The sequence below is a fragment of the Larus michahellis genome, chromosome 3 (assembly GCF_964199755.1).
Source record: "Larus michahellis chromosome 3, bLarMic1.1, whole genome shotgun sequence".
NCBI lineage: Eukaryota > Metazoa > Chordata > Aves > Charadriiformes > Laridae > Larus > Larus michahellis.
The window spans coordinates 51,396,140-51,409,426 of record NC_133898.1 but is presented as its reverse complement, the minus strand read 5'-3'; positions in this window follow the sequence as shown (position 1 = coordinate 51,409,426).

Below are 13,287 nucleotides of genomic sequence, written 5' to 3'. Positions count from 1 at the left end.
CACGTCTCGTTATTGGAGATGACCTTCTACTCCTTGTGCTGCAGGGGGTTTAAAATCTAGGTCTGAATGTGGGATCCCTCTCTATTACAAATGCTCCTGGATGTGCCACCATGTAAATTTTGTAAAGTTTGGGAGTTTATGTAAGGTTTGTCTTTGGCTTTCTGGGATTGGGCAGTGCATATGGTTTATGTCAGCATTTGTAAGGTTATCGCAAAGGTTATCTTGGCTAAATTATAGCCCTTTGTTTATCCACGTGGTTGGGTATGGTGCAAACATCTGCACTGTCAGTAAAATCTTTCTGCTGCCCTCAACCCTGACCTGGAGGTACCAGACTCTGAGAGGTTACGTGGCTCCATATGAAAATAGCTTTGAAGGGGCTGTGAATTAAAGCTGACACTTTACCTGAAATACCTGCCCCCAAATTAGCTGTGAAAAATCAGGTAACCAACAGAAGATGCCAGTATGTCTTTGTCTAGCAGCTCACTGTGGTCAGCGAAGCTTCTCCTTGCCCTAGGAACTCATGCGTAACCTGTCCCAAAGATAAGAGGAACTGAAGTTGTAAGGGGATAACTGGAAGTACTCCAGGAGGACTGGGGGGAGAAAAAAGCCATTCTGCAGTGTATGAACATGATCTGGGCCTCTTGACAGCTAGGGACTGCGCTCTGCTCCAGCAGTCCTGAAGTCATGCTGCAGTGGTCTTCTATTCTCTTGCCACAAAATACCTGCCATCCCTCCCCATTGTTCTCCTTCTCTGTCCACACATGAGTGTGAAATAGGAAAGTCCATGCTGGCAACTTTTAACCACGTTTAACATCCCTTTTCTTCACATGCATTCTGACAAAGATGGGGGACTTGTAATCCACCTGAGGCAGAATTTCTTTTTATTCTTGCGTGTTCTCAAATTGTCCTGAAATCATCTGCTAGATGAATTATCAGCTCCTCTTTTCCTGACCCACTGCATATCACCCTGCATTCTCCAGGGAGAATTCATTTTCAGATCCCAAATTTCTGATTCAGACTTGCTCTTTCACTCTCTTTATGAGGCTTTGTCTGTGCCAGTGTGCCTCAAGCATAAAATCACTGAAGTAAAGTGGTGCTAACCTGGCTTGCTGCATAAGCGCGCGTGTGCCTGTGTGTACGTATGCCTGAGCACATGCACCTATGTGTGTAATCTAGCTGAAACGAGGTTCTAATTAGAGCTCACCAAATACTGGAAGCAATTTTTCTCTGAATAAATTATGCAATGCTTTTTGTCTTTGTTCATCTCATAAATTATTCAATGGATAGTATTTGAATGGTGTGAGAGCTGGTAGGCTCCTGCAGAAATGATTAGTCAAATTGCATATTCAGTAAAGAAGATCAACATTTGCTAAATAATGTATTTGGCAAATAATATTCATCCAGCCCTCGTTCTAATTGATCCAACGAGAAATGCAGACAGCACATGGCACTCATGGATGGTTTGGCAAGTGCTTGGGGAGCTGATCCTTTCTGTTCTTCCTCCTTCTCCCCTGATACAAATAAACATACAGTTTCCTGTTGGCACCCATGTACGAGAACCCATTGTGAACACACCTTGCGTGCCTGGGTTGCTGGTACGCCCCACATACGTGTGCACTTTCCCTTCCAAAGTCATGGGCAAGGTGACAGCCACTGGGTGAGTATCCCACAGCTAGAGGCAGATGTCCGGACCTCAGCACGCTGTGGTGGGCTGCCGAAACCAGCCTGTTGGCTTGGAAGCTTGCAGACTCCTTGCTCACTTTCTTCTTTCTTGCATGTAGCTAGTGTCAGGCGTGTGGGCAGAAGCTCTACCAATGCAGAAGGCTGGCGCTTTTCCTGCTGCTTTGTCCTCAAATTATGCGGTGGCAAGGCCCATTGTCTTGAACTAGCATAAAAGGAAGAAAAAGAAAAAAAAACCCTCTCATTTACTAGACTGGAAAGTTACAGGCATGCAAATAATTTATTGGAAAAGGAGGAGAATCTTATTTGCTGCAGGAGCTGATTTTAGGGACGTGAATTAATACAGTTTTTGTGGTAATTTTATGCCAGACATTACGGAGACATGCTACATCTTTGTTAAATTTTAAGTTTGATTTTTTTGTTTCCTTTTACCATCCTCACTTCTTCCTTTTTATGAAAATAAACCCCAAACAAATCCAACCTCCTCCTTTCAACATGACATTTCTTTCTGTGCAGCCTTTCATCAGAAGAGAACTGTTTTTCTTGGAAATGTCGAGCTAAGCCTTTGAAAAAATGAGATGTCATTGGCTGTGTGAAATGTCTTCCTCCTTTTTCAAAGCCAAACCTCAAGGATATCTTGTTTAGAAACTTCACATCTGCTTTATTTAACGATATCCAGGGCCATACAATTCAAATTAGATTTTTATTGTATTTTGATGGTACTATTATTAATAGAAAAATACAAGTCATCTAAAAGATCAATGCAGAGTGTCAGACACTTTGCCTAGTAGCTTATTTAGCTTATTTCTGAAATAGGTCCATTGGCTCCATCAGTACCTTTGTGGGCTCGGGTGCTAATCATCCTGTCTTTCCATGTCAGGGTCAATCCCATTCTTTCTCACCAATGCATGCATGGTGCAATACATGCATTTTGTACTCACTTATATGCACACGACAGCTCAGCAGCCCGCCAATGTTTGAAATTCTTTTGACTTTATTTATAAGGAAGGTTAAGAGTGGGAATTCTCAAGACTAGGCCCTTTCTGTGCCTACAATTGTAGAAAAAGGGACATGAGCTGCAGGCAGATGCTTAAGCAGACAAGTCATAGAATCAAAGAATTGCCTACGTTGTAACAGACCTTCAAGGTCATCAAGTCCAATCACTGACCTAACACTGCCAAAACCACCACTAAACCATGTCGCTAAGCACCACGTCTACCCATCTTTTGAATACGTCCAGGGATGGTGATCCTACCGCTTCCCTGGGCAGCCTGTTCCAAAGCTTAACAACCCTTTCCATCAAGAAATTTTTCCTAATATCCAATCTAAACCTCCCCTGACATGACTTGAGGCCATTTCCTCTCATCCTATCGCTTGTTACGTGGGAGAAGAGACCGACCCCGACCTCGCTACAACCTCCTTTCAGGTAGTTGTAGAGAGTGATAAGGTCTCCCCTCAGCCTCCTTTTCTCCAGGCTAAACCGCCCCAGTTCCCTCAGCCGCTCCTCATAAGTCTAAATAAAAATTGCACACTGGTGTCTCAGTTGCTTAAGACAATTTGCTGGATTTTTATATCTCCATCTGCAGGCAAAGTGTAGTCGCCTCACAGTAACGTTGATGTGGCTCGAGGCTCCTCAGCAGTGTAAGCCAGGCTGCGTTTTGCCATCCCTGGTGGTGAGGGCTGTGGTACGCTGGTGCCATCGCTGCTATTCAAGCGTAAACCAAACTGCGTTTGGTCTGAAGTCACTGCAGTTACTCATGACGAAAGCAAGCAGAAATGTGGTTTTGCAGCTAAAATTAGGTTGTAATCAATTTTATGCAGCATTAATCACTCTTGTAAATAAGCCCCTCCAGCCACATTTAAATCAAGCTGTAAGACCTGAACCAGCACAACAAAAGACTCCATAAAATCAGTCTGAGTTATCCCCCCCATAGTGACTAATTACATTAATTAATTCAAAGCCTGATTAAACAAAATTATGCTGAAACAGAATCATCTCCTTGAGTCTTCAGAAATGCTGCTTTTATACATAAGGAACGAATCGTTTACTGCTGTGGAAATTTGGGGGTTGTACACGCATCGTTTTTTTTAAATTTCTTCTGAAATTTGTCTACCTCATTTCTTGATCTCATAACAAAGCGTTTGGCCTTGGAGTTTGTCGCGCACATGTGATGGTAATGGTTGCTTTATTCCCGAAATAGCACATAGCCGCCCTGGTCTTTCCTCGCAGGAGTGACCGGATGGAAATGGCTTGAAATGGTGAGCACCAGAGATGACTCTGAGCAAAACCCTCAAGCCTGAAATTCCCCACAGTTTTGGAAAGTTTGGCGAAGGCATCTTGACCGTTGAGGCTTGGTCATCCAAGCTAAATATAAACACCCTCATCTACCAGAGAGCTACGGAACCATTTTTAACTCACTCCCATGGAAATTAAGAAACTTGTTGTTTGGCTGTTGCCAAGGAGGGATCTGCGATGCTCTCCTGATGCAGGCTAATGAAGCTCCACATTACTTCCACTTGAAATTTAGAGAGGCCTCAGCGACATGGCTGGCATGAGATGCTGGGGGCCAGGTGCACCCCTCAGATGGGGCTGGTTTCAGCATCCAAAATCGGAGGGAGCAGGGCAGCCTGACAGCGGGGACACTGCTGTTGGGCCCGACCTGCACTGCTGCCACTGATTACAGCTCAGAAGCATAAAACTCATGCAAGCGTATCACGAAAAGGGAGCAGGCTTGCCGTCAGGGCTGATATGAACCAAGAGCTGCAGGGGGGCCCTGGCGCAGCCTGCCGGCATGGCTGCTGGGGCCGGTGTGGCACCTGGCCATCCCACCTGTGGGGAAGCAGTGTGCCTCCCGTGAGGAGTGCCATGCCATTAATTACTGTAATCAACAGTCGTTATACAGAAATAAAATCATCTTCCAGGCAGGTTATGCAGCCTCACCCTGCCCACAGCCCAGGAGCCCACGTCATCCCCCCTGGGGCTGTCAGCCCCCTGCCCCAGCAATGCTGCAGCAGGGCCGGGCTCCAGCTCCCCACAGCCCTGCCCTGCCCGGCCATGGCCCTCAGCCCATCCCCATCCCCAGGGACGTGCCCAATGCCCGGGGCTGGGGCTGTCCCGGTGCCGCTGGCTGCCTGCTCCTGCCTGGGCCCTGGCTGCTGGGCCCTGCCCTGGTACCCCACCATGGGGATCCTCCCTGGCCCCACAGGGCCCTAACAGCCCTAGAGAGAAAACATGACTCATTTAAGCGTTGCCACATCACACGGGCGAGCCATTAACAGCCTTATTTTGGTAAGTGAGCGGGGTTGGTTCCGTTCAACAAGGGTGGCTAAGTTCATTCCTGCCCACAGGTAACTGGGCATTAGCAGGAGATGTGGCCAAAAAATGGCAGACCTGCATTTTGAGCTGGACTTAACTATCGTGGATACTCAAGGTATCGAGGATACTGCTGAGAGAAATGAAAATACTGAGCTGCAGTGTAAAATTATTCAACATTAAACTATTGTAACATAGTAAGCAATATTGTAACTAAATAACAAAAATAATTGAGTATTAGTAATCAGTGACCGATGTGGTCTATGTCTTCTGTAGTTCTGTAAGTAGAATAAGTATTATTTTCAATCCTGACTCCCCGTGTCTGAATGCAGTCACATTTTAAAACCCAGAAGATACTAACGACCTCAAATGCTGTATCAGAGGCACGGCAAAAGCAATACATAATAGTATTCTCTTCTCTCTGGTGTATAACAAGTGGGAAAAAGGGAGAGAGAGTGAAAGAAATAGTAACCAAGAGGCACGAAGTGTAGGAAACTGCTCAAGGAAGCTAAAGATATCAGGAAAAAAAAGAGGATTAAAACCAAACCAATTTGCTCTTGGAGAAAGAAGAGAGCCTCTGATGATGGGATATGTGATTAGGTGGGAATGAGGAAATCGTCAGTGATGGGGAAAGGTGGATACATTGGATAAATTATTTCTGTTTTGCAGTTGGAAACAAATAATTTATATCCTCATTTTAAATGAGGACAGAAAATACTTTCCATTAGTAAGCGGAGTGACTTTTGAATCACCTTTAAGAGAGAGAAAAATATTTATAGCTGTACCTTCAGTGAAGTTACGGGCTAGGGCTGTAAAGGACCCAGCTGCGGGGATCACGAGCCCACCAGTAGTAATGCCAGGCAGTTCCTGGATGCTGGAAGTCTCTCAGGAAACAGGGCAAAGGCTAATTTTATGCCAGTAATTCCAAAAAGGGGAGTGGATGAGTTGGGTTTCTCCATGCTGGTTAGCCTGACATTGGTCTGGAGTGAAATAATGGAAAAGCTGATACATGATTCGGCTGATAAGAACAGAGGAAGGAGGGGATTGTTATTCATACCTCTCAACACGTGGGAAACCCAAGTGAACAAGCCTATACTTTTAGTGTCCATGCTTTAAAATTCACCTTGAAAAAATCGGACTGTGGAGAATACAGTTACAAAATGATTCACAGACCAGAGGAAATGCCTTGCAGGGAGACACTTGGAGGTTAGCTTGTCAGAAAGGAGATGGAATGGTGCCTGAATTAAAATTTATAAGTAACTTCACAGGGATAAAATGCAGACCCTAAAGGGTTACTTAGCCTGCCAAAGCAAGACAAAATGAGAAACAATGGTTGCGAATCAAAGCCAAATCAATGCACCTGACAGAAGGCTCACATTTTTACCAGAGAAAATGATTAATGAATGTGATGGATTCTCCATGTTTTGATGGCTCCAGATCAAGCCTGAACTGCCTTTTGAATACATAAGCTCTTGGGTTCAGTGCAGGGAGAAGTGGTTAAAATTAAATGACCTGTGATACGTATGCAAGGTGTCAGACCGAACGGTCTGTCTGATAGTCCCTTCTGGCCTTAAATTGTAGGCAATGCAAACCTGAAAGATAAATCTGGTCCTGTATTGTTTTTATAGATAAGTCCTTGAATATTTTTCTTTTTTATTTCCCGTGAAAGTGAAGATTGCAGAGGTGTGCATTGTTCCCCAGCTGGGTAGGTCACCCCTTGGGGGCAGGAAAGCGTGTGCTGAGGCACCTCACTGGCGGTGTGACCCATTGCACATGCCACCCATGTGTAGGAGGGTCAATCTCTGCAGGCACAGGAGGCCTGACGCCACATATTTTGCAGTGCTTATTATGCACACAGAGGGCCCTTGCCTAAGCTGCCCCCAGGGAGCAATTCATTGAGAAAATACTGAATCCGTCCCATAATCCCTGTGGGTCTCCTGGGAAGGAAAGGCAGCTAGGGACAGGTTTCAGTTCAATTAAGCAGGCCCCTTCGCCCCCAAGTAACTCCTTATCCATTGCAACCTCTTGTCTGAATAAGAAATGCTTTAAAGACACCCTAGAAGTTGCATTGCGGGACAAGAATCTGCCCCTATATGAAGCCAAAAGCATCTCAGAGACCTTGATGCTTTTCTTTTGGCAGTAGAAAAAAGGAAGCAGGTGGAAAACTTTCCTGCACGCATGCACCCTGTACCCGGCAGAGGGAGAGCAGATGATGGCAGAGGACAGCACAGCCCCAGTGAGCCAGATTCTGACTCGGGCATTTTGCGGTCTGAAAGACCCTGTTGGTTTAAGTGGAGCCGCAGCAGGCACAGAATGTTAAGCGTGGCCCCCGGATATCACAGTCGCTCAGGCGTGCAGGTAGAGTAACGCTCAGTATCCTGTTGTTCCAACAGATAGTGTGTTGTCACGGTTTGTCTGCCCCCACCTAAGAGACTAAGAAGAAATGCTTTAATGGCCTTTTCAGATATTCTGCACTGCCAAAAAAAATGTTTCACTGTGAACTCATATGTTGTCTGTTGCACAGCTCTGTGAAATCCTTTGCATGGTAAAAAGTGCCTGAGAGGGAAGATTATGTGAAATGAGTATTTGAGCAGAGGTGACTAATCCCTTCAATTGACAGTTGATAGGAGTGGTTAACTGCAAAAAGGGTTGATGTATGTAAGGCAAAGTGTTCTGTCCTTTGCAGTTTGCTGTTGCTACTGCAGTTAATGTAGTAATTTTTTTTCCATTGTAGTCCTGTGCTCTTGTTTTGCGCTCATGTGTGAGACATTTTCCTCAGCCTGAATTCTCTGCCTTTCTGAGTCTCTTTAATATCACTTTACAAATCACGTTCAGGGCTTCTTTTGGGTATGGTGTGACAAATATTATTTATTACTATTCTACTGTGCTAGGTACCATACAAACATATATTGAACTAGTAGGAATATTGTTAACAACATTTTCTCAGTCATATTCCAGCTACAACGCTGGAGGCAAGAAGCAGATTTTATGGAGAGAAATAACCTTCTCACAGGCTGTTTTTCTTCCCCACAGCTCCACTCTGTTTTGCACCTCTTGCAGCCATTTACACCTGACTGAAGAGAAAGTGAAGTAAGTGTAAAATGCCACCCACTTTGCACAGATGGAAAAGACTGCATAACGGAGAAGATGGTGAAGGAGTCAGGCCACAGAGAGGGAGGTATCACCCATGTATAGTTAACCTAAAGAGCTGCACACCAAGATGTGCAGATGTGAAAGTGCTAGCGAAAGCTTCTGGAGGAACAGCTATTGAGACTGCAGGGCTCAATCTGTGCTCATGCAATTACGACCTGTCTCATTTCACCTCTGTGGTACTAGTTTTTACGAGTTTCATAAACTCTCAGCCTGGAAGGGAAGACTGTGATTTTATTATTATTTAACCGTGACATTATTCTTTTTCCCAGCAGTTTTGATTCCGAGCATGAAAATTATGTTTGAGGTACACTTTCAGGTTTTGTGTCCTGGAAAGTTCCTTAGTCTTGATCCAAAGATGCAAACAATCTTCTTTTACTTCACATTGTGATCTTTGCAGTTTCCCAGATTCCAGCAGTCAGATTTAGTTAGGTTTTTCTTGGCTTCATTTAAGAATTATCCCCACTGCAATCTATCTGAGGCGTTACTGTAGCCTAAACATAGTGTAATTCAGTAGTAAATCATGTCTGTGGAGCAAGAAAGGATGTGTCTATCACGCTCGTATTGTTTTCCTCTGTCATTCACATGTCACGTAAATGTTCCCTTCACATGTTTAGATATTGCCATGTTTTTACAACATCATACTATTAATGGTAGAGGGAAGAATAAGATAGTTCACCCGTTTTATAACTTGTTTAATTCCTCGTTGAAGACCTTGACATAATTGGGAATGACTGCAGATCTGTTGTTATAATTAGAATTTGGTCTTTAGCCCTAGGCTTTTCCCCTTCAGGGGGGCTGATTGGAGGCCTGGGAGGCCTCACATCTCAGCATGCTATTTCCTGAAGCCTCTTTCATCCCCGCTGCTAAGTGTATACTGAGTGACTTGGAGGGTAAAGAATGAAGCTGTACAGGCTCTGCAGAAGCAGAGCAAATAAGTGATTTGTGCCGAGGCAGAGACAGTCTAAACCATGCGTTCCACAGGCAATGGAGCAGCCAGGTTTTTCTGTCACAAAGTGGCACCAGTATCTTCTGCTGAACATCGTTGTGGTAAACCTCTGGTTAGGACCTACTGGACAGACATGATAAGGACAAGAGAGGGAGGCAAGGAAAGCAGAAAATATTACGAGGAAGCCTTCTGGTGTCTGAGGGGAGGAGAACTTTCTGTGCGTGCAAGGGATTTCTCAGACTCATTTTTCTAGGGTTGGCCAGAGCAAATCCATGTGGGCCGAAGTGCTGCCAGAATTACCACCATCAGGATCAGCTGCACCTGGACTGTAGGAGGGAAGAGAGGGGAAGAAGGCTGTAGCGTAGCCATGCTACTGTCTCCTAGGCACGCTAGCAGGAGCACTGCTGCTGCAAGCCACCCGGTTAGTCCGCTCTTACAGGAACAGGGTTTTTTGCACCACAGCTGAACTTGAGAAACCGTCTTTTTATAGAGTCTTGGTTTGCACTGGGAGACACTGAGGCAAATTCTCAGCTGCTGTAAATTAGCACCGCTGCATGGTCTTCCGTTACACCAGCTGGGGGCTAGGCCCTTATCAGAGTTTATTTACAGAAATGGGCACAATCTTTCAGAGCAGTCACACTGCCGGAATAGGCAGCAGAGTGACAAAAGATGTGGCTGGAAATATGTTATGGGCTCTCTTCTCTGCTGAAGTGATGCAGGTGTACATCAGTCATCTCTGAATCGTCCTCCCCACACTGTCATCAGAAACATACAGCTGCAAAACCCGTTTGTCCCAGGGACTTCAGTGGGTCCAAATGCTGTTATGTGTGTGTGCAACAAGCTCCCCACAGTGTGACACGCATGCCTATGTGCTTGCAACACAGACTTATGCACATGTGTGTGTCCAGTTTTATATACTCGCCCAATCTGGGTCTGCAAAGCCTCTCAGCTTCACAGAAGTATAGTTCCACTGAAATTAGAAAGCAGAAGCATTTACGATGGGCTCTCTGGGATGTCTTGATCCAGAACAAAACTTCTTCAGGCTCTTCAAAACATTTTCTGGCTGAATGCGTCACCTCTTCTCTGCTCCTCTCCTTTCCCTCTTGCACAAATGCATAACTTTTTGGTGACTTTGCTATAAAAATCCTGCCACCCCTCCCCAGGAAGTCTAGACTCTGCAGAGTTGGAATGTGCCTTATTGATCTGTCATGCCATTATATCTGGCCATTAGATTCACACGTACTCTTCTGAGATTAGCTAAATAGCTCTGCAAACTCTTAATAGGCAATTTCACAGACCCAGCTGTCCGAAGATAACAAGAAAAGTTCAGAAAACAAAGTTTAGGTAACTGACTGTGACTATGGAGGGCTTGTAAAGCTTTCAAAATGGGCTGTGAGTGAAAGCAATTGGTGAGGAGCAGAGGCAGCCCAGATCTCTCAGGACATAGTCCTTACACCTATTCTGTTGATTATGTGTCACTCACTGCAACAACCTGGTATTATTTGCTTGACCTTTGTTCTTTGGCCAAAGGCAGGGGGTAAATCCAGCAGGAACTGCCCCGTACCTCCACATGAAATTGCTGGATAAAGATGCATGAGGAGCGGCAGATCTGAGCAAAATAACTTCACTTCCTGTGTTGAAGCCTGGAGGCTGAATTTCAGGGAATGACTGACATTTCCAGCAGCTCTCTGGGATCTCTCAGGATCCCTGGAAGCAAAAGTGTGTCGAGCCATATGCTTCTCCAGGAAGCGGCCCAGGTCATGGTCTGTTAAATAGAGAAGCATTGTCCATTGTGATTACCTATGCTCTCAGCTGCACTTCGGAAACCAGCAGGAGTGAAAATGTCAAACCTGGGCGCTGATGGGGAAACAGATGCCTCTCCCCATTTAAATATGAGTTCATGGTCCCTTTGGGAGAGCAATACGTGAATCTCTGAGCAACACATGCATCTAGAGATCCTGAACTAGGATCTTGCTCTCTGGAGAGAGCTCTAAGCAGGATCACCTGAAGGTGGCAAGGAGCAGCAGAATCCCCAGCCTGCCTGGGTTAGGCACCCCGTGAATGCTGCCAGGCCAGTATGACTGTCGGGCCACGTACAGAGTCAGCAAGCTGTGCTTGTCCTACAGTGCAAAGGTGTGCCCACAGCTCATGCAGATGCATGGAGGTTATATATGAACTACCCAGTAGTCACAGCGATGTGGAGTACAGTGATAGCCAAGCACCTAATAGTTTCTGCATGGGTTTTGCAGCTGGCTTGAAGCCATGCTGCCAGGGACGGGAGTGCCTGAGCTACCTAATTTCACTCCAGCTGAGAATGCGTGTATGAAAAACAGCGATGCCTTCCAGACATACCCTATTGCATGCCTGGGTGCTGCGGTGCCCATGCTGCTAATTTCTCCTCTGGGGTCAAATGGGTGGCAAACACCCTTGCTTACAACACAGATTCATAGATCTGACGCATTTGCCAAGCCTAAACTGAAGTCCAGGGTCACATAGATCCATCTACCCTTTTATTCTCCAAGGAAGTCTGTTTGCCTCTAACTGTCATTGCCTCTGGAGAGATGCGTAAACATATTCCTTGGCAAGGCTTGGATCTTCCCACCAAAAGGTCATTATCTTTTTGTAAGAATAAAGGGAGGAGCAAAACTCCCCAATTCCTTGGCAAATAAACCATCCACCCTCAGAGACTTACTCATCCTAAGGCCAGAAAGGACGGCAAAGAAAAAGCCATGAAAGGGTTTTTTTTTCCACAATTTATAGGACAATTTGGTTCCCAGGTCTCCTTTCCTCATCAGCAGAAGCTCAGAAGAGTGGCTAAAGCTAAGGAGAAGGTTGTCTTAGTGGCACGACAGCCTCTGTGTTGTCCTGTCTTGTGTATCTTGCTAATGCTCCTGGGGTCAAGCTGACCTCTGCAATTGCCCCTTTAGGTCAAATGGGGAGGTACCACTTGATGTTGGATTTTTACCCATTCCCTTTGTAATGTGAGGCCTGTCAAATTTCCAGAGCTCATCTGGGAGTTTTACAGCGGGGACTGAGGACACTGAGGGTGTCTGCGATTGCTACTGCTCTCTTCCTGTGGCACGCAAAAGCTGTGGCTTTTGTTCTTTGCTGTTGGTCTCAAGCTTGTTACAGAGCCCCAGGGAACATTTTGTGGCCACGGGCTGGGGGGTGGATGCTCTGGAGACCTGTCTGAACTAACCATTTGCCTGTGGTTGTGGTGGACTGAGCGTGTGCTGGGACCCTTCTGATTCCAGCTTTGCTGTCTGGCATGACTTGTGGTGTAATGCAGACCGCAGTATTTCACCCAGTAGTTCCCACCAAAAGGAACTACTCTTCTTTGCTTTAGCAATGATCATGCAGAGCCCCAGCATGAAGACAGCAAGTGAGTGCTTCCTTGCACTAAGTATTTTTGCTCCTTCCTTTATTCATTAAGTGGACGAGAAGTGCAGGGTGATGGAAATCAGCCTCTCTCACACTGTCTGGAGGAAAGCAAGGTAGATGTGAAGCCCTCCTGGGGCAAAGGGGGCGGGCTAGGCTGTGCCAAGGGTTGCAGGGGACTGGTGGGACTCTTCAGTCCAGCTCACCCTAAGTACTGTATATGGGATCCCAGGCAGGTTATTTACACCATCACTGCATGCAAGTCTTCTGGGAACTTGGTGGGCCAAGTGTTGAGGCTGTTTCTCCCACCTGCTGGGAGCTCTGCAGAGTCACTGACTTTTGCATGGGGCGCAGGAGTCTGTGGTAGGTGGTGTAAATTTTGCTCCCACCAGTTCAGCTGTACTTCCTCCAGCCTCCTCATATCTAGCCTTCCCCAGGAACTGAGGGCTTAGGAACAGGGGCAGGTGAATCCCTGCCCAGCAGAGATCCAGCGAGTGCTATTTAATGCCTCACTATACCCTCCCTAACCTCTCTTCATCCTCTGCCTTTCAGTTCCTGCTCCCTGTGAGGATGCAGAGGCTACGCAGATTGCCCATCCCACACAGCTCGTCCCTGCAATCCCTCTTGCATGTATTGGCAGGATCTGACATCCGCCCTTGGGGACTTTCCTCTGTGGGCAGTAGAAGGGTAGAGGAGCAGTACGCGGTGGTGTTCGGACAGGAATTGGCAACAAAAAAATGCAGGGGATTTCAGAATTAGGGATCTGCAACTCTGGTCTTAACTCTTCCTTGCAGGTGTCACTGTGTTAGCTGGAACC